We start from the raw sequence: 24,210 nt of genomic DNA on the forward strand, positions 1-24,210 counted from the left end.
GTGTATTTATGTTCTTTGGATAGATATCTAGGAGTGGAATTGTTGTATCATGTGGTAGATCCATTTTTAATGTTTTGAGGATCCTCTATACAATTTCCCATAGGGGTTATATTCCCACCAACAGTTTACATGTTTTCCTTTTATTCTACCTCCTTGTTAACACATGTGTCTAGTCTTTTTGATCCAGGTTATTCTCACAGGTATGAAGTAGACACCTCATTGTGGTTTCTATTTCCATTTTGCTGATGGTAAGTGATGATGAACATTTTTTCATGTGTCTGTTGGCCATCTGTATGTCTTCTTTGGAGAAATGTCTTTTCATATTTCTACCCATTTTTTGGATTGGGTTGTGTTTTTAAGTTGTATGAGTTCTTTGTGCATTTTGCATATTAATTCCCAGTCAGATGTATGATCTGCAGGTATTTTCTCTCATTTTTCTGTCTTTTCGTTTTAATGATTGTTATTAAGATATAATACTGCTTAAAAATAGTCCTGCTGAGAGGGGGCGGAGCAACATGGCGGCGAGGAGACGCTGCGAGTAAGATCTCCCATTAAAAAAAGTGAATAGGGAGGAAAAGCGGCAGGTCCCAGTGAGAACTGGGACACGGAAGATAAACGGGTGACGCCAGCGAACTGCCCGAAGAAGAAAGTGGCCATAAAAGAGGACTAGAAGGGAGGGAAGCACAGAACCCTGCTCCCCTCCCCCGCCCACAGAGGCGGCACTCTCCGACCAGCAGAGAGGAGGAAACAACAAACCAAAACGGCCCACAAGAACAAACGACACAGCAAGCGGGACTGTGCGTGGAAAGGAACTATTGCAGCCACCACACCCCGTGAACGGGAGCTGAGGCGAACCCTGCAGGATCCGCCGCGGCGGTGAGCGAACGGCTCCGGGCGCCAATAGAGAAGAACAAAGACCCCGGGAGACGCGCACCCAGCCCGGGCTGCCGGACATTTCTTAAGACTGCTTGAAAAGGGCAGAAGGTTTCTGGAGGACCCAGTGGCCAGCCGGGAAGTTATTCCACGCCAGGCCCCTTCCGACCAGCAGTCTGAGCCCACAGAGGGAGCAGGCACCCACGTCCGGGGCAGACCGGGTGCGCAGAAGAGTGTGCCTGAAACCGGAGGCGCAGGGACTGCATCCCGCTTCGCCATTTGAGAACAGGGACATTTCTTCAGTAAAAACTGCCTAAAACCAGCAGAAAGCTCCCCCAGAAGACAGAGATGGCTCCTGGAAGAGCCAGAGGGGAGCGGAGAAGTTCACCCAAGATGTCAGTCAGTCCGAGCAACACAGTGTCCCAACGCATACGACAAATTAGAAAACAGACAGTAGGGAGTAGAAGAACCACACGCAACCTAACAACTCCTCAGGAAAGAAGCACACCACAAAAAGAAAACCACTCCCCAGATTGCAACGACAGCAACTTGGAAGAACTTCTGAGCCTTCCAGAAAGAGAATTTAAAATTGCCATGATTAAAAAAGTGATAGATCAGAAGAAGGAAATTGAGTCCCTAAAGAGGGAAGTAAGAGAAATGCAGGAGATCAAAGAATTAATGGAGGAACTAAAGAACTCTGGGAAAAGCAATGAAAGCAGAATAGATGAAATGGAAGAACGAGTAAGTAATCTTGAAGACACAGAAATAAAAAGAACCAAAACAGAAAAGGAAAGAGAAGTACGAAGGAAAAAGAATGAAGAAAGACTTCGGGAACTATCTGACTCCATGAGGAAAGGAAATATAAGAGTTATAGGAATTCCAGAAGGAGAGGAGAGAGATGTAGGAACAGAGAAAATATTCATGGATATAATTGAAGAGAACTTCCCAAATGAGAAGAAGGAGCTGAAAATTGATATACAAGAAGCAAGAAGAACACCAAACTTCCACGACGAAAGGAAAAACACAGCAAGACACATAATAGTAAAGCTCCCAAGAATCCAGGACAAGGAAAAAATAATGAAGCTGACAAGAGGGAAGAAACAGATAACATTCAAAGGAAAACCAATCAGGCTGACATCAGACTTCTCTGAAGAAACACTACGGGCAAGGAGAGAGTGGAGGGACATAGTCAACAGACTCCAAGAAAACAGATGCCAACCAAGAATACTCTATCCCGCAAAGCTCTCTTTCCTCCATGAAGAAAGAATATGGACCTTCCCAGACAAAGAGAAACTCCGGAATTTCATTGCGACTAAACCCCCACTCCAAAAAATACTACAAGGAATCCTAAAGCCAGAACCTCAGAGGGACGAATAACAACGAAAGAAGACCAAAAAAAAAAAAAAGTTATTAAAAGAATAAATAAATAAAATCAAAGGAAAGACAAACATAATGGCAAATACAGATGCTAACATATCAATATTAACTCTAAATGTAAATGGACTAAACTCTTCAATAAAAAGACACAGAGTTGCAGCCTGGATTAAGAAACAAAACCCAACCTTTTGCTGTCTCCAGGAAACACATTTAGCTACAAAAGATAAAAATAGGCTCAAAGTCAAAGGATGGAAAACAATCCTACAAGCAAATGGGCCAAAAAAGAAAGCAGGAACAGCTATACTTATATCAGATAAAACAGACTTCAAACTCAAAAAAATAAAAAGAGACCCCAATGGTCACTACATTATGATTAAGGGGACAATACTTCAAGAAGAAATAACACTCATTAACATATACTCACCAAACGAAAGAGCACCAAAATATATCAGACAACTGTTGTCCTCTCTGAAAACAGACATCAGAGAAAACACATATGTAGTGGGAGACTTCAACACACCACTATCAACAATGGATAGATCAACAAGACAAAAAATAGGTAAAGAAACTAAAGCTCTAAATAAGGACCTAGAGCATTTGGGCTTAACAGACATCTATAGAACACTAAACCCAAAAAAAACGGAGTACACATTCTTCTCAAGCGCACACGGATCATTCTCCAGGATCGATCACATACTGGGGCACAAGACAAACATCAACAGATACACCAAGATTGAAATCATACCAACCATCTTTTCTGACCACGAAGGCATCAAACTAGAAATAAATCATAAAAAGAAGGCAAGGAACTATCCTACCTCATGGAGATTAAAAGCCACACTACTGGAAGACCACTGGACTAACGAGGAGATCAAAGAAGAAATTAAAAAATTCTTTGAATTGAATGACAAGGAGGACACCAATATCCTAAATGTATGGGATGCAGCAAAAGCAGTAATAAGAGGAAAATATATAGCAATAGAAGCTCACATCAAAAAACAAGAAAGAACTCAAAGAAACAACCTAATCTCGAAGCTCAAAGATCTAGAAAAAGAACAACAAAAAAACCCCAGAACCAGTAGAAGAAAAGAATAATAAAAACCAAAGCAGAAATAAATGAAATTGAAACTAAAAAAACAATCCAAAAGATCAATGAAACCAAGAGCTGGTTCTTTGAAAAAATAAATAAAATAGACAAACCCCTAGCCAGGCTCACAAAGGAAAAAAGGGAGAAAGCACAAATACACAGAATCATAAATGAAAGAGGAGAAATCACAACGGACACAGCAGAAATCAAAAGAATAATCAGTAACTACTATGAACAGTTATATGGAAACAAGTTCAACAATCTAGAGGAGATGGACAAATTCCTACAACTCTACAATCACCCAAAGCTAGATAAAGAAGAAATAGAACACCTAAACAGACCAATTACAAGCAGCGAAATTGAAATGGTAATTAAAAACCTCCCCAAAAACAAAAGCCCAGGACCTGATGGATTTACAAATGAATTCTACCAAACATTCAGAGACGAATTAGTGCCTATCCTTCACAAACTCTTCCAAAAAATTGAGAAGGAAGGGACAATACCAAACACGTTCTATGAAGCCAATATTACACTAATACCAAAACTGAATAAGGACAACACAAAAAAGGAAAACTATAGGCCAATCTCCCTAATGAACACTGATGCAAAAATCCTCAATAAAATTTTAGCTATCAGAATCCAACAATGTATCCATAAGATAATTCACCACGACCAAGTTGGATTCATTCCAGGGGCACAAGGATGGTTTAACATCCGAAAATCAATCAACGTTATCCAACACATCAACAAAAAGAAATATAAAAACCATATGATAATATCAATAGATGCTGAGAAAGCTTTCGACAAAGTGCAACACCCATTCATGATAAAAGCCCTTGAAATTCTTGGGATACAAGGAACATACCTCAACATCATAAAGGCCATCTATGACAAGCCAACAGCCAGTATCATTCTCAATGGTGAAAAGCTGAGAGCAATTCCATTAAGATCTGGAACAAGACAAGGATGTCCACTCTCACCACTGCTTTTCAATATAATACTGGAAGTCCTAGCCAGAGCAATAAGACAAGAGAAAGACATCCAAGGAATCCAAATAGGAAAAGAAGAAGTCAAACTATCACTATTTGCAGATGATATGATAATATACATAGAGAACCCCAAAATCTCCACAGAAAAACTAATTCAACTCATCAATCAGTTCAGTAAAGTGGCAGGATACAAAATCAACACGCAAAAGTCAGTAGCCTTCCTATACACAAACAATAAATCTGAAGAAGAAGAAATCAAAAAAACCACCCCTTTTATTATCGAAACAAAAAAAATCAAATATTTGGGAATAAATCTAACAAAAGAGGTAAAGGACCTATACAAAGAAAACTATAAAACACTGTTAAAAGAAATAGAAGAAGACACAAAGAAATGGAAAGACATCCCCTGCTCATGGATTGGAAGAATAAACATTATTAAAATGGCCATCCTACCAAAAGCAATATACAGATTCAATGCTATTCCAATCAAAATCTCAATGGCATTCTTCAAAGAAATAGAACAATTATTGATGAAATTCATATGGAATCACCAAAAACCCCGAATAGCCAAAGCTCTACTGAAAAAAAAAGAAGGAAATGGAGGCATCACACTCCCAGACTTCAAACTATACTACAAAGCCATAATCATCAAAACTGCATGGTATTGGAACAAGAACAGACATACAGACCAATGGAATCGAATAGAAAATCCAGAAATAAACCCACAGATTTATGGTCAACTAATCTTTGACAAAGGAGCAAAGACTATGCATTGGAGCAAAGAAAGTTTGTTCAATAAATGGTGCTGGGAAAACTGGGTCGCTACATGCAAAAGAATGAAGCTTGACCACTACCTCACACCATACACAAAAATCAACTCAAAATGGATTAAAGAACTAGACATAAGACCTGAAACCATAAAATACATAGAAGGAAATATAGGCGAAACACTACGGGATTTGCACAGCAAAGACATCTTTACAGACACATCACCCAAAGCAGTGATAGTGAAGAGAAAGATAAACAGCTGGGACTACATCAAATTAAAGAGCTTCTGCACAGCAAAAGAGACAATAACAAAAACAAAGAGAAACCCCACCAACTGGGAGAACATTTTTGCACCCAACACTAATGATAAAGGACTGATCACAAAAATCTGCCAAGAGCTGATGAGACTCAGCAACAACAAAGAAAATAATCCAGTCAAAAAATGGGCAGAAGAGCTAAAAAGAAACTTCTCTGAAGAGGAAATGCAAATGGCCAACAGACATATGAAAAAATGTTCAACATCACTTGTAATCAGGGAAATGCAAATCAAAACTACCATGAGATACCATCTCACACCAGTGAGAATGGCACATATTAAAAAAACTAGCAACAACAAATGTTGGCGAGGATGTGGAGAAAAAGGAACTCTTGTGCACTGTTGGTGGGAGTGCAAACTGGTCCAACCACTATGGAGAGCTGTGTGGAGATTTCTGGACCTACTAAACATAGAGCTTCCATATGATCCAGCAATTCCACTCCTAGGTATTTACCCAAAGGACACAGAAACATCAATTCCAAAGAGCACCTGCACTCCTATGTTTATAGCAGCACTGTTTACAATAGCTAAGCTTTGGAAACAACCCAAATGCCCAAAAATAGATGACTGGATCAAGAAGATGTGGTACATATATACCATGGAATATTACTCAGCATTCAAAAAAGATAAACACATGCAATTTGCAGCAACATGGATGGCACTGGAAGGGATCATGCTCAGTGAAATAAGCCAAAAAGAAAAGAAAAATACCGGATGGTCTCACTCATAGCAGGAATCTAGAAAACTTAAATAAGGGACCAGGAAAATGAATATAAGAAAGTGAAAATCAAAATCAACAAAAAACTATGAACCAGAGACACTTTTTGGGGGGTGGGGGGCGGGAGGGGAAGGATTGGGGTCAGAATGGGGCGTTTGCAATTGTATGGGGGAATATAAAAATAAAATTTAATATTTAAAAAAAAAAAAAAAAAAAAAAAAGAAATATAATAAAGCTTTTTTAAAAATAAAAAAAAAAAAAAAAAAAAAAAAATAGTCCTGCTACTTCTTAGTTATAATTTGGGGGACCCACATGCTTAATCTTTGTAAGTTTCACCTGTATCACTAAGGTAGTGTTCTCATGACTGAAAAACAAATTAATATGGGTATTTACTCCGTGGTCCCACAAAATACTTGTCCTTCTCTCCCTTACTAGTTTTTAGGGTTCACTAACCTTCAGTGACCTAGGGTTTTCATGCCTTCCATGAAATCTCTGTGAACCTTGCTGGGAGTGGGTGGTCACTGCTCCCTCACAGGACTTTCCTAAAGCCATTGCCTATGATGCCAGGGAAATGCCTGTCTCTCCCCAACCTGAGCTCCTTGGGCTTCTCAGTGGTCAGTTGCCCACAGCAACTGTGGGAACGCATACCTCTGGGAAATCTCTGTCTGCTGAGCTTGCTGGAGGAGGCAGAGGTCATAGATCCCACCCAGAGCTTGCCTGTAACTAACACTCAGTCACTCAAAATACTCACTCCTTCCTGCCTGGGCTCAGCAGGCTTCTGAGTAGCCTGCCTGCTACTAAGATTGCAACAAGCCTGCAGCCAGAGCCCAAAGCCCAAAGGCTGCTCTGTTTTTGCCTGAGCCTCAGGGGATAAACTCTGCTTACAGAGCCTGCTGAGATCAGAGCTAGGCTGCAGCTGACAGGTCAGTTGCAGCCTGAGGCTTCTGAGAAATCTCTGCCAGTGGAATCTGCCTTGAGCTGACAGTGACTGCAGAACTCTCCCTCAGCACAAGCAGCTAGGGCACCCAGGGAATATTATGCCTTTGCCACTCACTCGATAGCAGCAACTTCCTCATTTTCTAGCAACCTCAGTTCATGCTCTAAACTGGGCTCATAAGAGACCACTCCACACTGGCTATTGAACTTTAGTCATGCTAATTGTTGATGAGTCTTCAGCCTATACAACAGAAAGTCTAGCATTCCAGGCAAAAATAAGCATGGGCTTCTAGCCTGCAACCTTGAATTCTAACAGAGTCTTTATATCAGGACTAGGAAGGAAATCTGTTTAGCCTAATCCATAAAAATAAACATCAAGCACCAAAAAAAAAAAAAAAAAAAAAAAATGAGGCAACAGAGGGTTTCACCCCAATTGATGAATCAAGACAATCCATTGGGGAAAAATCCAAATACAACAGAACTAAGTAAACTACTGATAGGGCTAGGGAGAAAAGAAAGGCACCATACCTAATATAGGAATCTGCACATACACACAGCTTAGGTGACATGCAAATACTATGTAGTTAATAATCTGTTTTCTTTGAACTAAGACTCTGGTTTTGAACTGAGAGGCCTACCCCAGTAATACCTGAAGTGTTGGACATTGATGCCATCAGGAAAACAGAATGTTTTACTCAAGCCCAGGAAAACAGGATCTACCTAGGTCAAGATGACAAAGGAGGTGACAACAAACTCTGGGGACATGATGAAGACCAGGGCACCAACCATGTGATTGTTTAATTCACTAGAAAAAGGGCAGCTTGAAATGAGATGTTAAAAAAAAGGTTTTTAGGGAAAAAAAAATCATTCTCTCAGGTTACTCCCCTGTTCTCTCAGATCACTGGCTTTCTGACAATAAAGTGCTTGTTATAGATGCAACTCTTGTCTCTGTTCAGTTGACTTTCAGCACCAACAAGCAGCCCAACTCCAGCATTATCTGTTACACTACCTCAAAAAGACTTCAAAAGTAACAGTGCTAATGATGTTCACTGAAATTAAGAGAACAATGAATGAACACAGTGCGAATTACAACAAGGATAGAGAAAATATGAGAAAGTTCCAAACAGAAATCAAAGAGTTAAAAAATACAATGGTTGAATGAAAAAAATACAATAGAGTGTCAGAATAGCGGACTTGAAGCAGAAGACAGACTCAGTGAGTTGGGAGATAATCTATCTATCTACCTATCTATCTAATACAGTTCCTATCAAAACTCCAATTGTTACGGAGCAGCCCTGATATTGAATGGGTTGCCTGGCTGTGGGTCCTCACCCGCGCGCTTAAAAAGGACTTATTAGTACTCCACTACAGGCACACACAAAAGGTTAATAAAAGGTTTATTTACAAGGGGAAAGGAAATAAGGAAAATGTACAACTCAGGGAGAAAATAGGGAAATAAAGTCTTTAATGCGTCCTACCTGATCCGCCGACCTGGAAACCCAAAGGCACTCTCAGAGCTGGCCGGACGCTGCTAGCTGGTGGAGAGTCAAAATGGGGGATCCCCAAAGCCCACGTGTCTGCCTTTTGTATCCACCTGGCTGCTTAACCCCACCCTCAGGTCCCAGCCACCTTCCCTTTGGTGATGATGGGATTTGGAGTTCCCAGTGTCTTTGACTTTGACCTAGGGTGGGGGTGGAGTCCACAAAGCCTGTATGGAATTAGCTTTGGGACATCCTTTTTCCCCTAACACAATGACTCTTGTCAAGGAAATAGAGCAAAGATTACTAAAATTCATATGGTACCACAAAAAAACACCAAAGTCAAAGAAATCCTGAGAAAAAAAGAAGATTGGATGAATCATGCTTCCTGGCTTCAAGTATAGCACAAAGTTATAATAATTAAAACAATATGGTATTAAGAAAAAAAATACAATCCACAGATAATTGGAATATAACTAGGAGCCCCAAAATAAACTCACAGCTGTTAATTTATAACAAGAACATTCAATGTAGAAAAGAAAGTCTCTTTAACAATGATACTGGGAAAACTGGAAGCCACATGAAAAAGAATGAAGTTACGCTGCTATCTCACTGTACACACAAGTACTAATTCAACACTGATTGAAGACTTGGATATTAGTCTTGATATGATATATAGAAGAAAACCTGGACTATATACTCTACAACATTGGCCTTAGAGATGTCTTTGGAAACTCAACTCCAATGGCAAGGAAAACTAATTCAAAAATAAACAAATGGAACTACATTAAACTAAAAAACTTCTGCACGGTGAAAGTATTTATCATTAAAGTGAACAGACATCCTACTCAATGAAAGAAAAATTTTCACATCAGATATCCAACAATGGACTAATAGCAAAGATTTATAAAGAATTCATACAATTTAAAACATACACACACACACAAATATATATAATCCAGTCAAAAACAGGCAGATCTGAATAGACTGCAAAGAAGACTTATGGATGGCCAACGGGCACATGAAAAAACTCTCATCATCACTTATTATCAGGGAAATACTAATCAAAATCACAATGAGACATCCACCTCAAGCCCATGAGAATCATCTTGGTCAGTAAGACCAGAATCAGTGAATGTTGGCAAGGTCATGAAGATAGATATTGAAACTCCCATATTCTACTAGTTCAGTCTGGTAAGAAGGCTTCAGGTCAGATAAGGTCTGACTAAAGTCCAAGAGACTCAGTTGAAACCAGTTGGACTCAGAAATTCAGTGAGTGAACTCCTGTAAAGAAAACTGAAGTCCCATTTGCTTGACTATTTACCAAACATTCAGTTGGTAAGAAATAAGGGAATGGCCATAGTCCTGAAACAGAAATCAATAGGGAGAAAACACTGAGAGATTTCTTTTTTGTCTCAATCTCAGAGAGAAAAATTAAAACCTAGAGAGATTTGAAGACATATGGGGAAGCAACTAATTCAGGGAAGGCAATGGGACTTATTCTCTGTGACAGTGGTGCCATGTTACTTGAAATACTAAACTGTCTTGAGCCTTTCTTACACTAACTGGTGGGTGGAATTCAAAGAGAAAGATAGTTAAGAGAAAGATCTTTCAGCTAGGCTAAATAAAAATACCTGCAACTTGGGATAAAGGCGACCAAAGAAGTCATAACAATCCTTGGTAAACATGTCACAATTATAATCATTGAGCATTAACATAAATTTTTGACATGAAAGAAGCACCATGATTTAGAGTAATAAAATTCAGTGCTTTTTCCCACCTCCCCCAAACATTAATAAATCTTTATAGTAATGGAAAACTTACTATAAAAACTTAATGGACAAAAGAAATTGATAATTTTACTCTTAGATTTCTTTAAAATTAAAAGAGAAAGTCAGACGCAATCTATATGTCATAGGATAAAAAATATAGTCTTCTGTATATAGGCAACACCTACTAGAATTAGAATTCTAATAGGAGGAACAAATTAGAATTCTCCCCTTGGATCTTTTAATGACAATTTTGGAAAATCATTAGTTAACATGTGTGTGAGCAATTTGTTTCTAAGTTGAATAGACAAGGTTTTTTAAAAAAGATTTATTTATTCATGCCTATAAGAACTGGGGTTACAGGCCAGAGCTGTGGGGGGTGAGAGGATTCACCAGAGACAGATTGGGGAACACAACAGGCAGACTGACTGAAGTGAACTGCTGAGGGGAGCAGCAGCGAGTCAGGAGAGGTCTGCTGTGCCGTGTGGATTGCTCCCCGGCCAGCTGGGGAAAGAATTCATGCTGCAATGGCTGCAGACAACTTCATAAGTTGCATCTTAACCCCTTATGCCACCAGGGAGGCCCCAAATAGCCAAGGTTTTATGAGCTTTCATAGACTGTTGTCATTTTGGGGAGAGATTTTATTAAGTACAGAGTCATCCTTGGTTCAACGTCTGGCTGAGATACAGAGATGTTTCAATGATTTTTTTGGAGCTGAGACTAGAACTCAGGTCTTCTGAATCTTTCATTTATCCCATGCTTTCCCTCAGTGGAAAATGTGTACTTTCTGCAATTAAATGTGTGTACATCCAAGATGACATACATATGGAATGACTATCAGAAATGATTTGAAAATTGTCTGGTGTTTACAGAAATTTACTCTGAATGCATATTCCCCAGTTATTCTGAATAAGTATCCTATAAACATTATTGTAATTTAAAAGCCCTCATATATTATCATTAATACATAATGACTTTATAATCTGTTTTAATTAAGGCAACTTGCTGTAGTGAAAAGCGATTGAACTTTACCAGTTACTGATGGGGTGATCTCTCTGAAACCCTAACATTTCAAGGTGAATAATCTCATTCTTCCAAAACACTCCCTTTAAATTTTTTTTTTTTCTGATCCAGCAATTCTACTCCTAGGTATTTACCCAAAGGACACAGAAACATTAATTCCAAAGAGCACCTGTACCCCTATGTTTATAGCAGCACTATTTACACTAGCTAAGCTTTGGAAACAACCCAAATGCCCAAAAATAGATGACTGGATCAAGAAGATGTGGTACATATATACCATGGAATATTACTCAGCAATCAAAAAAGATAAACACATGCAATTTGCAGCAACATGGATGGAGATGGAAGGGATCATGCTCAGTGAAATAAGCCAGAAAGAAAAAGAAAAATACCAGATGGTCTCACTCATAACAGGAATCTAGAAAACCTAAATAAGGGGCCAGGAAAAAAGAATAACTGTAAGAAAGAAAAAAATCAAAATCAACAAACAACTATGAACCAGGGATACACTTGGGGGGGGCGGGGAAAGGAGGGACTGGGGTCAAAATCAGGGGGTTGCAATTGTATGGGGAATATAAAAATAAAAAAAAGAAAAATATTAAAGAAATAATTTTTTCTGTAATATATATGCTCTGCTTAATTATGGGATGTGTTCTGAGAAATGCATTTTCAGGTGTGAACAACATCGTGTGCACTTCCACAAGAGTGAATGATCTTGCCTGCTGCACACTGCGGCTGTGGAATGCAGTGACCCACCCTCAGATATGCTTCTGCTGATGGCTGCAGCATTAAGTGAAGCATGACTGCACTTAACTCTTTCTCGTGTATGGTATAATTTGCTTATGTATTAATTTATTGTTTATGGCCTGTATGCCTCAACAAAAACATGAAGTCTATGAACACAGTTATTTTCTGAGAGTTTGTAGGAAACAATGTTCATGCAAACTATTTTATCTGTCTTCAGATTTCTTAAATTTAACAGTTGGTAAGGAGAACAAACATACAAGCTGTCCCAAATATACCCCCAAAATGATAAATTTAGTGAAGGAATGTGGTTTCTTCTTAAAAGTTGGGGAGCTTTACTCTTTGGAAGTTCCTCAGTCCTGTTTGGAGAAATTGGGGTGCAAGAGGGGCATGGGTGATGTCGATAACATTTGTTGTCTTTCCTAGGAAATTTCTGCCCACATGGTAAGGCAGCAGAGGACCTGTCATTCTCATTGGTCTGGAAATGTTGGAGTTTGAGGACAAAGAAGGGGGGAAATAATCAGGAGAAGTTGGGAGTCAGGGCACAGGAAACAGTTGAAAAAGAAATTGAGAGTGAGAAGTCTAGAGAAAGAGCAGCTTCATACCTCTATAATGTGTGAGAGATTTAAGAGAGTAAAAAAGAAAAAAAAAGGGGGATATTTTAAGGTCTAGGATGCTAGGCTAGAATCAAATTCTTATAAATTTTCTTTGAAAGGGAAAAGATTATAATTCCTTATCAAATACTTTGGGTGGAATTGTTGCTATTTGTAAATTGGAGACATGTACAATAAGGTAATATGAGGATTAAATTGATCTTCCCGATTCTCTACCCTTTTTCTACCACTGCATTTCAACAAGGTCCTGCCCTGTAACTAGTGCTGCAAAAGTGTCCTCCACTGGCTGCTATTCATGTATTTATAATACAATACAACAACTATTTTTTTATAATAAATTTTATTTTTATATTCCCCATACAATTGCAACCCCCTTATTTTGACCCCAATCCCTCCCCTCCTGCCCCCTAACCCCAATAGAGTGTCTCTGGTTCATAGTTTTTTGTTGATTTTGATTTTCACTTTCTTATATTCATTTTCCTGGTCCCTTATTTAAGTTTTCTAGATTCCTGCTATGAGTGAGACCATCCGGTATTTTTCCTTTTCTTTCTGGCTTATTTCGCTGAGCATGATCACAACAACTATTCATTTACAATTGTGATTGGAATACCTGTGGTCATTGTATCATTTTTTTGTTTATGTTTTCAGTGCCAGACATAAGAGCTGACACATCTTAAATATATTATGCATGTCTGGTAAATGTAAGGCTGAATAAATGAACAAATATGAATGGCAAGTATTAACTTCATAATTGAACATTTTCTTCCCTCCTCTTCAATGCAATTAAAGACAGACCCTAATATGTTGAATTGTTTCCAACAATTTCTTACAATTTAGTATCCTTCATTAAATGTAGCTATTTTTAATTAATTCATGCACATCACCAACAGATATTTACTGAACTCCTACTTTGCCCCATCTTTGTGAAAGATGTAAAGTGTACAAAGTCAAAGATAGAGCTCTTGCCTCAGAGATCTCTCATTCCTGAGCAAATCCAGTTATGCAAGCCAGCATCCCCAGGGAACTATTGTAAATTGCTACAGTGCAGAAAGCAGTCAAGGTGGTAGGAGTGAAGAAAGGTATCTTTAGGCTCCTGAGAAAAATCAGGGGAAGCATCTCCAAGGAGATAATTTCAAAACTGAGATTTTAAGATGGTATTAGACTTTGCCATGTGAGCTGGAGGGATATTTTTTGCAGAGACAGAAATGAGCACAAGACACAGAGCAAGGAATACTTTGGAGCTGCAACATGTGTTTAGAAGTTGTGAAGTTCAAGGGGAAAAGCTATAGGACCTAAGTTTGGAATGAGGGTGGTGGGATGAGGAGCCTAGTATTTATACCCAGCAGTTTATATTTTATTTTGAAGTCAGTAATCAATCATCATAGGAGACTCAGAAATGGAAATCAGATTAGTGTATTTATAAAGACTATTTTGACAGTGATGAGAAGGTGGAATTGAAAGAAGTCAACAGAAGTAAGGAGACTTATGAATAAGATGAATTAAGTACTTCATCTAGGTCTGAAATAATTCTATTTTTTTTCTGATTTTCTAAATTTAAATGAAATTCTAGTACCCATCTAGAACATTATAGAATCGACAGACTTCTATATTTTTATACACAGACCCTCTAAGAATAGTTAGATATTTCTAAAGTCAAAAATAAAATCAGTCTGATGAAGTAAGTAGAGCTCCTATACTTAAAATTATGTACAAGACCACCCAAGTTCCGGGAAAACTGACTGATTTGATCTTTTCTTATTACTGGTAACCGTAGAGGTATTTCTAGCATGAGAATATCCTTTTATGAAGCAGAAACAAGATTGCCTTGTTGCCACTTTTAATCTCAGAGTTTAGATTGTCTTGTATCATTTTCTTGTTTTGAGGGTCACTTTTCAACACAGGAGCACAGCTGTCTGAGAGTCCTCCTTCTTTGGAATTACAAAAATAGCCCAACTTCCTATTATATCTGGTTTCATTATAGGACAATTTTAGGCTGACCCAGGCTGTGTGATTCACTAATATCCAATCATCATGTGCAGTGGAGATAGCAGAGCTAAGAGCCAGCCTTTTCTTCAACTGGAAAATTTGCAGACAAATGTTTATTTTATGAGGATTTTCCTCTTCCCCCATTGAGCTGAGAGCATATAACTAATGCTGGCAGAATTGCAGCATTAAAAGCAATATCCAGACACCACTTACATTTCCCAGTTTTTATTATTTACTATGGGTACATGCGGCTCATTATTTACTTACACCCACAATTCATAGTTAATTGTCCCATTGTAAATTCCTAAGCCACCAAGTGACCATCCATTTAAAGTATGAGCCTCTCCCTCTCCCCCAGGAAAACGATGTGGAAGTGTTCACTTTTAGAGCCAGCAGTCTCAAGAATAGCATGAAAAATTCTCTGGCAAATAAATCCTATCCAAACGAAACACTGCTCCACCACCAATATGGCATACATGATCTGTCCCACTCAAGCCTCTACATGTTCATTGTCTGGTTTTATATTTTTTTGTTCAGAACGCATTCTCCCTCTAAACTCATAATTTTATGGATTTTAGGGATTGTATCTAAAGACCTCCAGGTGACCATGTAGTCAATAATGACTGATATTATCTCCAATACATCACAATAATAGTGGTCTTGGTTTTTTTTTTTTTTTAAGATTTATTTATTTATTTATATAAGCACTGAGTACAGTCAGAAGCGTGGGAGGATGAGAGGATTCACCACAGCCAGAGTAGGGAGCAGAACAGGCAGACAGATGAAGTACACTGCTGAGGGGAGCAGCGGGTGTGGCAGGAGAGGTCTGCACATTGCCAGCGGCCAAATGGGTGCTGCAGAGGCTGTGGGCAGCTTCGCAGCCCAGGGTTCAACCCCTGCACCACCCACCGGGGAGGCCCAGCGTCCTTGTTTTGAATGCTTACTTTGTGTCAAGATCTGTATGTTATCTCTTTGCCATCCTCACCACAATCCTGTGAGGTGGATGTTATCAAACCATTCTACAGATGATGGAATGGAAGCTTATACAAGTTTGTAGCATCTTGCAAAAGGCTACAAAACTAATAAAAGCCATAAAGCTAATCTAGGAACTAGAACTGAATGTTGGTCAGTCAGAAATTTTCACCAACTCTACATTGCCTTTCATTATATTAGTAACACGAAATAGTGGCTGATAGCTAACTTCCTGAAATTCACCTATGTGACTTTTAAAGATGGAAATAAATGCCATATATGAAAAAAATAGTAGAATGATTTGATATTGGAACATAGAGTCCATTAGTATTTCCTGAACATGCAATAATTTAGACACTCCAGAGCTCAGGGTAGTCTTGATGAAGGTCAATTGAATCTCTGTCTTATTTTTATAGCAGCCAATATAATGTCTTTCATGGAGAAGAAGGTTGAAAAAAGCTGAAACACTTTGGATTTAGCACCCAAGGGTTGTTCCTTACTGAGAACTTACTAAACTTCTTAAAATGAGGGGTTCCAAGCATTTCCCCTCCAGCAGGTGATCACACTGAACATACAGCAGGGGCTGGATGCATGGAAGGTAACCAGTATCATCACGTACAATCCCAATGGGGGCCACCCTGGACCTTCAATGATTGGTGGTAACCATCTTGAAATTTTAGTAATTTTATCTTTGACTTTGTGTCTTACAAGTGAAGTGTGATGAAAATGGAGCAGGAGCTGAGGCTTAGAGCCTTGGCTCAAAGGAGAACTACCTACCCCAGACTGTGTCTTGGCTGCTGCCCCCTCTGCTCTAGGTGCGTGGATGGGAATTCAGTATAAATACAGGAGGAATCAGGGTTCAGAGTATGCTGCATGCACTGAATTATGGGTGATCCCAGGATATCTTTGAAGCTGTACCTTTTCCTTGTATATCCCCATGACCAATGTAATGTGAGCTTAAAGAACAAATTAAAAAACACTATGACAGCTTGAGAAAGACTACCAAGGGAAGGCAGGATTTTCACATTGTTTTCATTTAAGGAGCCTTCTATTTTTATTTTGTACTGTGCCCCCAAATTATGTAATTATTCCTGGAGGATGATTTTTTTTTAATGGAACAGTATTTTTTTTAAAGATCTATTTTATTTATTTATGCATACAAGAACTGGGGTGTAGGCCAGAGGTGCGGGGTATGAGGGGATTCACCAGAGACAGAGTAGGGAGCAGAACAAGCGGATCTACTGAAATACTGAGGGGAGCCGCAGGCCAGACAGGAGAGGTTTGCTGAGCCATGTGGGTCGGTTCCTGGCCAGGGATTGAACTCATGCTTTAGTGGCTGGTGATAGCTTGATAGTGACTAGACTTTAACCCCTGCACCACCAGGGAGGCCCGCTGGGAAGGATGTTTTGAAAACTTTGAAGGGAAAATGTGGCTGTCATAGCTTGCTGAATAGCTTATGTGTTAGTCTATCCTTTTTTTCAAATATGAGATTGGCTAGATATCCATCAAGCCTCATTTCTTTACTTGTGAACTTTTATGAGAAGTTGATATATTTTTCAGCCTCTGTTTAGTTAGTTCAGTCTCTGAAACGTGATTTACTTGAAGGATGTCTCTAAGTCCTTCATGATCCTCCTCATTCTTCTTATTCAGGGACTGGCTGGATACAGGGGACTCCAAGGAACCCTAGGGGGTGGGACTGCCACAAGATACATAGTGAATCACCACTGGAAGGCTGCCCACCAAACTGTGTGTAGGAAATGCACTTTGATTGTGTGAAGCCATTGAGAATTTGGAGTTGTTAGTTATATAAATAGTGTTAATTAACTCAATTAGTGATATTTTCAACAAAAGACCTTTTTAATGCAGGGACTCTAAGTGACAGTCCTCAAGCCTAATTGGCCAACACTGGCTTTTGTAAATAAAGTTTTATTAGGAACACAGCCATGTTCATTTGTGTATGAATTGTCCTTGTCTTCATTTATGCTAATGGCAGAGTTGAGTAATGTGACAGAGTATGTCCCACAAGTCTTACAATATTTACTATCTGGCCCTTTATTGGAAATATTGGCAAATTCCTGCTGTTACAAATGACTAAAGAGATGCCTGCACTGACCTTCATCATCTACCTCTATGCTGATCTGGATAAGGCTTTCAAAGATAAAGAATGATTTAGTCAAGACAATTACAATATGATTTTGATCCTCTTTTCCCATTTCTATTGTAGGGCAAGTTGTTTTACAGTTGTGAGATTAAACCCTAGAAAATTCTTGCTATTGTGCAATTGATCATGATTATGATAATAATAGTACTCAATTAAAATCATAATTCCCAGAACATTTATTGAACTATATACAGTGTGTTTTGTATTAAAACTACAACTGATTAATTACAACCAGTCAATTTGTTAAATATTAAATGTGTATTATCTGATTTAATTCTCATAGCAACCTATGAAATAGGAATTATCATTCCATTTTATTGATAAATGAAACTCAGAACAATTAGTGACTTGCCTAGTATCACTTGGACAAGTGGAGAGGCTGGATTTAGGTAACTCTTTTGAGTCCTGAAAGGCCAGTATGGCATTGTTATCTCAGTGACAGAAAATTATACATCAAGCCTAATGTAATTCCTATGTAATTACCATGAACACTTCTTCTTAAATCACTAGTGACTGTTTTTCTCCAGGTTTGTGAATGAATAAAAGAGATTTTAAAGACCAAACAACACAGAGGACAGTTAAAACTGCAACATCATTTGGGAATGTAAGCAATTTTGTAAGATAGAAAGCAAATGAACAAGCAACAACTGATTTAGAAACAGGGAGAGAAGGGAAATCTAGCTACCCTTAGGGAAGAAAGTCAAGAGAAGCTTCATTGTGTTGCCAATCCCAGAAAGACCAGAAATTGGAGACACCAGATAGGACTGAAAAATGCATACATTGTGCAAAAGTGAAAAATGATGTAAAAATATATATAAAATAAAATAAATAAAAAAGGAAGACTTGTAAACATTTAACAATTTTAGAAGATAATCACACTCAAAAAAATGCAAGGAGTGGTTGTAAGAGGATCAGTTAGATTCCTCAGACTAGCTTGCTCATTCAGCTACTAAGTAGCTGCCCTCTGCATACCCAGCCAGGAAACATTTAACCAGAGAAACTCTGTCCTCAGTGATAGACACAACGGAATTGGTGAGGAAGAAGCTGAAAATAGAGAGATAGTCAAAAACTGGAAGTTTTTTTAAAAATATTTATTTATTTATGCATATAAAAGCTGGGGTACAGGCCAGAGGTGTGGGGGGGGTGAGAGGATTCACCAGAGACAGAGTGGGGAACAGAACAGGCAGATTGACCGAAGTATACTGCTGAGCAGTGGGCAAGTCAGGTGAGGTCTGCTGTGCCATGTGTGTTGCTCCCTGGCTGTCCAGGGATCAAACTCGTGCTGCAGAGGCTGCAGATTGCTTCATAGGTTGCGTCTTAACCCCTTCACCATCAGGGAGCCCCCCCCCAAAAAAAAAAAAAAACTGGAAGACTTTTAAAGAAATTATCTAAATTATAGAGAGATCAAAAGAAGTATATTAAAAGGGAAATTTAATGAAAAGGGACAGAGCAGAAAAAAATAAGTAAATAGTAAATGAATTCCTCAAATAAATAAAAGTAGGATGTTATTAAAGAAAATAGAGAACCAGAAAGAGATCTTGGATATTAAAAATAAAAGAGCAGAATGTTTTTTAAAAATCAAGAACAAAATTGAAGATAAAGTCAAAAGATCTCTGAAGAAGAAGAGCAAATATGGATCAGGTTTGGAGATAAAATTTTATTTATTTCCAGGAAATGTCCCCCAAATTAAAATAAAAAAAATAACCTATTAGGATCAATTTTTTATCAGTAGGAGTTCTAGAATCATAATAGAAACAGAAGGAATTCAATTATGAAAGAAACAGTAGTGACAATTTCTAGGAACTGAAGAACATGCATATATTTGCAGGGCATGAAAGAGACAACTTAATACCCATTATAGAGGAGGTGATCAGGTATAAATGAAGGAATGTTATTCTGGAATTTTACAACACTGTTAAGGATTAAGAGGATAAGGAATGAGAAGAGAGTTGGACTTTATGCTAGCCACATAGCAGACTAGAAAAAGCAAAGTTACACTTTCATAAATCTAAGAGAGAATTATTTCCAACCCGTAGAATATAAAACAAAATGTACTTCATATACATCACTTTTAGGACTACTGAAGATATATTCATGAAAATGATGGTAATTCAAGAATGAATAAGTTACAGAATGCAAGCAAGAAGGAATCCAACCTAAGAAAGAAGGACAAATGAATCCCCAGGAGGTGCTTGTACAGTAGGCTTAAGACTTCATTGGTCCAGAGAAAATAGATGGAAGTCACTTTGAGAATAGCATTTTTCATCATGACCCCAACTGGAAGCAAACCAAATCTCCATCACCAGTAGGAAAGATAAATAGTGATATAATAATGCAAAACATAGCCATATAACAGAGAATTAAAACAATGATAGTGAGCAGACTTAGAGCTCCATGCAGCAATGTGCTTGAATCTGTTGGGAGAACAAAGCAGACACCGAAGAACACAATGTATAATTTCACATCTATAAACTCAAACCCAAGCAAAACTAGCAAAACTAGGTAATAGAAGTGAGACCAGTTACTTTTTAAAAAATGTCTGTGACCAATAAGGAGATTAAGGGAGACTTCTGACAGGTGCGATGGGGACTGATAATGTTCTCTCCTTTGAGCTGGAGGAGGGCTACATAGATGTGTTCACTTTGTAAAATTTCATGAATTAGGATCTGCAAGCTCTTTTCTCTAAATGTAATATTTACAATGAAAAGGTTTGCTTTGAAAAGGCCAGAACACAAGACATGTTTACAGTATGATCCCAATTTCATTGAAAAATTATAGGCACTCACAATATAAAATATGACAGAGCACTGATAATACTGATAATGTTTACCTCTTGCATATACAATTATTCAGCAAATTGGTCAGGGATCGAACTCATGCTGCAGTGGCTGGCAATAGCTTGATAGCGCTGAGACTTTAGTCCCTGGACACTCCAGGGACACTCCAAAATTTGGATAATATTACCTTTCCTACTCCTATTCCTGAGTAGTTCAGAAAATATAAACTGTATACGGTCAGGTCTTGCCAGTCTTATTCACTGCTAAATCCACATCTCCACCCTCCCAATATAAAACATTCCCTGACACAGGGTAGCATGTTGAATGAATATTTGTTGAATGGATGAATGATTTATCAAAAACCATTGTTTTGCAAAGGCTGAATGACAAAATTTAGGAGCTGATTACATAGTCATTAAAAATGATCACTATTACCTATGTTTATTAACATGGAAGCAGTTTGAAGAATAGAATTGTCTGTACTGTTTGATGATCTAAATGTCTCTTTAGTTTGTAGAAATAAATACAATGTTCAAAATTATACTTCACATGCTGGGTAGGTGGGTGGGTGGGGGGGCTTAAGTCCAGGGATTTATGAGATGTTTATTGTAAAGCTAGGCTCTTACAAATATGTAAGTTTTGTGCATATTTCAAGCCAAGTTTTCTGCTGGGTTTTGTTACTATATAAATGGAAAAACAATATTTTATTCAAAAAATGAATCATCCACAAAAATAGTGCTATGGTGGGATAGAAAATAATTTTATGGATAGCAGTAAATCTTGGTGGAATAAGATCCTAATCTTTTTATGAAAACATGGGGTATGTGTCTAGATGCTGATTACCTCTATGCAGAAACTACACAGAATGTAAGTATTCTAGTCATCTATTCTAATTAAAATTTAAATTGAAATCTGGGTTCTAATGAAGAGAAGCTTAGTGCTGGTCCTGTGGGAACTTTTCAGAGGGTAACAACAAAAATGCACAAAGGCAAAAAGAGATTTCACACAGACATTTTCTTCCCATGTGTTTTATTTGAACATAAAATTTATGTTTTATATGGGAACATGTCTTTCCTTGATGGAAGCCAAACACTGTCCTTTTGACATGGACATTCTTAATACTGTGTCATATCCCAACAGCGTGAACCCAGCTATGTCATTGTGGACATGTTGGCATTATCCTTCTGACACCACATCTCAGGGAAATTAGGTGACAGCTCAGATCTACCTGAGAATCAGATTCATTACTACCAATTTTAGGCATGTGCTCTGGCTCAAACAGAGTTCAATGCCAAAGGTTATTGCTGTATTGGAAAAAAAATGAATGTTGAATTGCTAAAGGGATAGCAAAAGAATAATAAAAAATAAAACTATACAAATCTTATTGGACAACTTAAAAAATTAACTCTGGATGTCAAATTATTTTACATTACCTCTATAAGAGCTATTTATTAAGCAACACGCACAAGCACACCCCTACAGAATGCATTCAGAGATAACTTATTCAAAACATGAACAAGAAATAAAATGTAAGGAATAAAGACATTTCAAAAGAAAGTTGTCAAAATGGTGATTTCTGGTTAAAGGCATCATTGTCACAAACAACTTAAATATAGGAAATGGAAGCATTAAAAATCTCTTAGAGTATTTTAAAAGACTTATATTCGTACCACTTAAAATGATGTGATTCAAACAAGACATTTGAGTCAAATCCAACTATATTTTTTAACTGTAAAGTGCATTTGTTGCCAAAACATGACACACTGAGCATGTCATTTCTCTGTCTTCTAGAGTATTTCCTGCTTTATTTCCCCCACATTTATCTCTTGGGTTAATTGGGGAAGTGAAATTAATTCTCTATTCAGGATTCCTTCTCAGTTGAGAACAAAGGCTTTTCTGTTACAGGAAAATATCTGATGGCAGATGCCTTTCTAGAAAAGTAATAAACATTGTGTTAGGGCATCTTTCCCTGGTGCAGTGAGCTTTCTACAGATGAAAGTTAGCCACTGTCTTTTGGACACTGTGAGTGGCAGTTTGCAAAAAAAAAAAAGAGAGAGGACACGCTCATAGCCAATCTTTTGTGAACAATATGCAGTATCTCCTCAGGAACCTCTCTTGGTTACTCTGCAGAGAGCAAGCTGGGAGAGGGAGATCTCCCCAGCAACAGTTAAAGAAGGAACACAGTGAAATCACAACACCCAAAATAACAAGGGTAGATCTGACACAGACTACAAGCAGTATTTGATTAAAATGTACCAAAATTGTAATTTTTCCTTCCCCATTTAACTATAAGACACAGTCAATGTTGGTTAATGTCAATGCTGTTAATGAAGTTGTCAGGCTTGTCACTTTCATTGAATACCAAGAAACTGGTACTACAATTACCTCCAGCTCTATACGATTAAATTCATCAAAGCACGCCCAGGTTTCAGACTGTGCCAGATCTTTGAAGAATTTCCCTATGCCTTTGGATTCTGCCCCATCAGAACAACTCAAAATGCCCAGTGAAAGACAGATGTTTAAAACAATCATCAGGGAAAAAGTATTTAGGACTTTCTCTCCCAAAGTGGGCCAGCTGGGTAGTGAAGAGTTTCATTCTCCTTGAACAGAACTAACCTCATTCACATATTCTACAGCTTCTTTTGAGGCACTACTCCAGGACTCCGTGTTCCTAATATCTGTCTTCCCCACCTCTGCCACAAGTGAAATGAATTGCTTCCATTTTCCCTTTATTCAATCATTCATTCCTTTATTCTCTCATTCAAGGATTTGAATGTATTAATTTTGGATTAAGCATTATAAATCTAAGGAAGAGGAGATCTTCAGGAATTAGAAATTCTAATAGGGTAGAGAGACATGTGCATAAACAGGTAAAATCCAAGGGCGAAGTGGTAAGCCCTGCAAAGAAGAAAAAATGCTGTGGGCTGGAATTCAGGTGGGAAGATAAAAGAAAGTTTGAAGCTAAGGTTGCATCTGAACTAGGCTTTCAAGAGTAGATAATATTTGAATATTGGGGTAGTTGCTGAGCTCTCTCCTTGAAATGTTTTGATCTTCATATGACAAGCTCCTTCTTATTATTTGGTTTGAGATCAAATGTCATCCACTCAGAAATATCTCTTCCTGTACACCCAAGGAAATGACACCCCTTTCCCTCTCACTGTCCACCACATCATCCTGTTTATTGCCTTTATAGCATTACACTCTCTGAAAGGCTTGTGTTTATTTATTGCTTTCACCCATTGGAATAAAAGTTCCATGAGCATAGATGCCTTGTACCACTTGCTTAAGGCTGTTTTCTTAGAGTCAGAATAGTAACTGATGTACAACAAATAGTAAGAAAATAGAAATGAATGAATTGAATGAAAAAGAGGAGGGAGAGAAGGTTCCAGGTATAGGGAAGAATATACAAAATGGTGAGGAGGTTAGAAGACAAGGATGTGCAAATCAAACAGTAAACAGATGTCAGGCCAGGTGAATAATGCATTCTGAAAGGTCATTGGAGACAGATGTTGAAAGTGACAGAAGCTGATTTAAGGAATGAATTTTTTTTTTAAAGTGGGTGGCACAGATACTACAATACGAAAGTCCCTCAAAAACAGTATTGGAAAAATTTACCCTTCAA

The 24,210-nt window shown here is 38.0% G+C and overlaps 1 long non-coding RNA gene across 1 annotated transcript in view; it reads right to left on the reverse strand.

Annotated features, from left to right (window-relative positions):
• The window catches only part of LOC129145939 (uncharacterized), a 138,004-nt gene that overhangs the window by 113,648 nt on the left and 146 nt on the right, over positions 1-24,210 (reverse strand). The gene's annotated exons all lie outside the window — the stretch shown is intronic.

The sequence above is a fragment of the Talpa occidentalis genome, unplaced genomic scaffold (genome assembly GCF_014898055.3).
Source record: "Talpa occidentalis isolate TD23 unplaced genomic scaffold, MPIMG_talOcc4v2.1 talOcc4.16, whole genome shotgun sequence".
In the NCBI taxonomy this organism is placed as follows: Eukaryota; Metazoa; Chordata; class Mammalia; order Eulipotyphla; family Talpidae; genus Talpa; species Talpa occidentalis.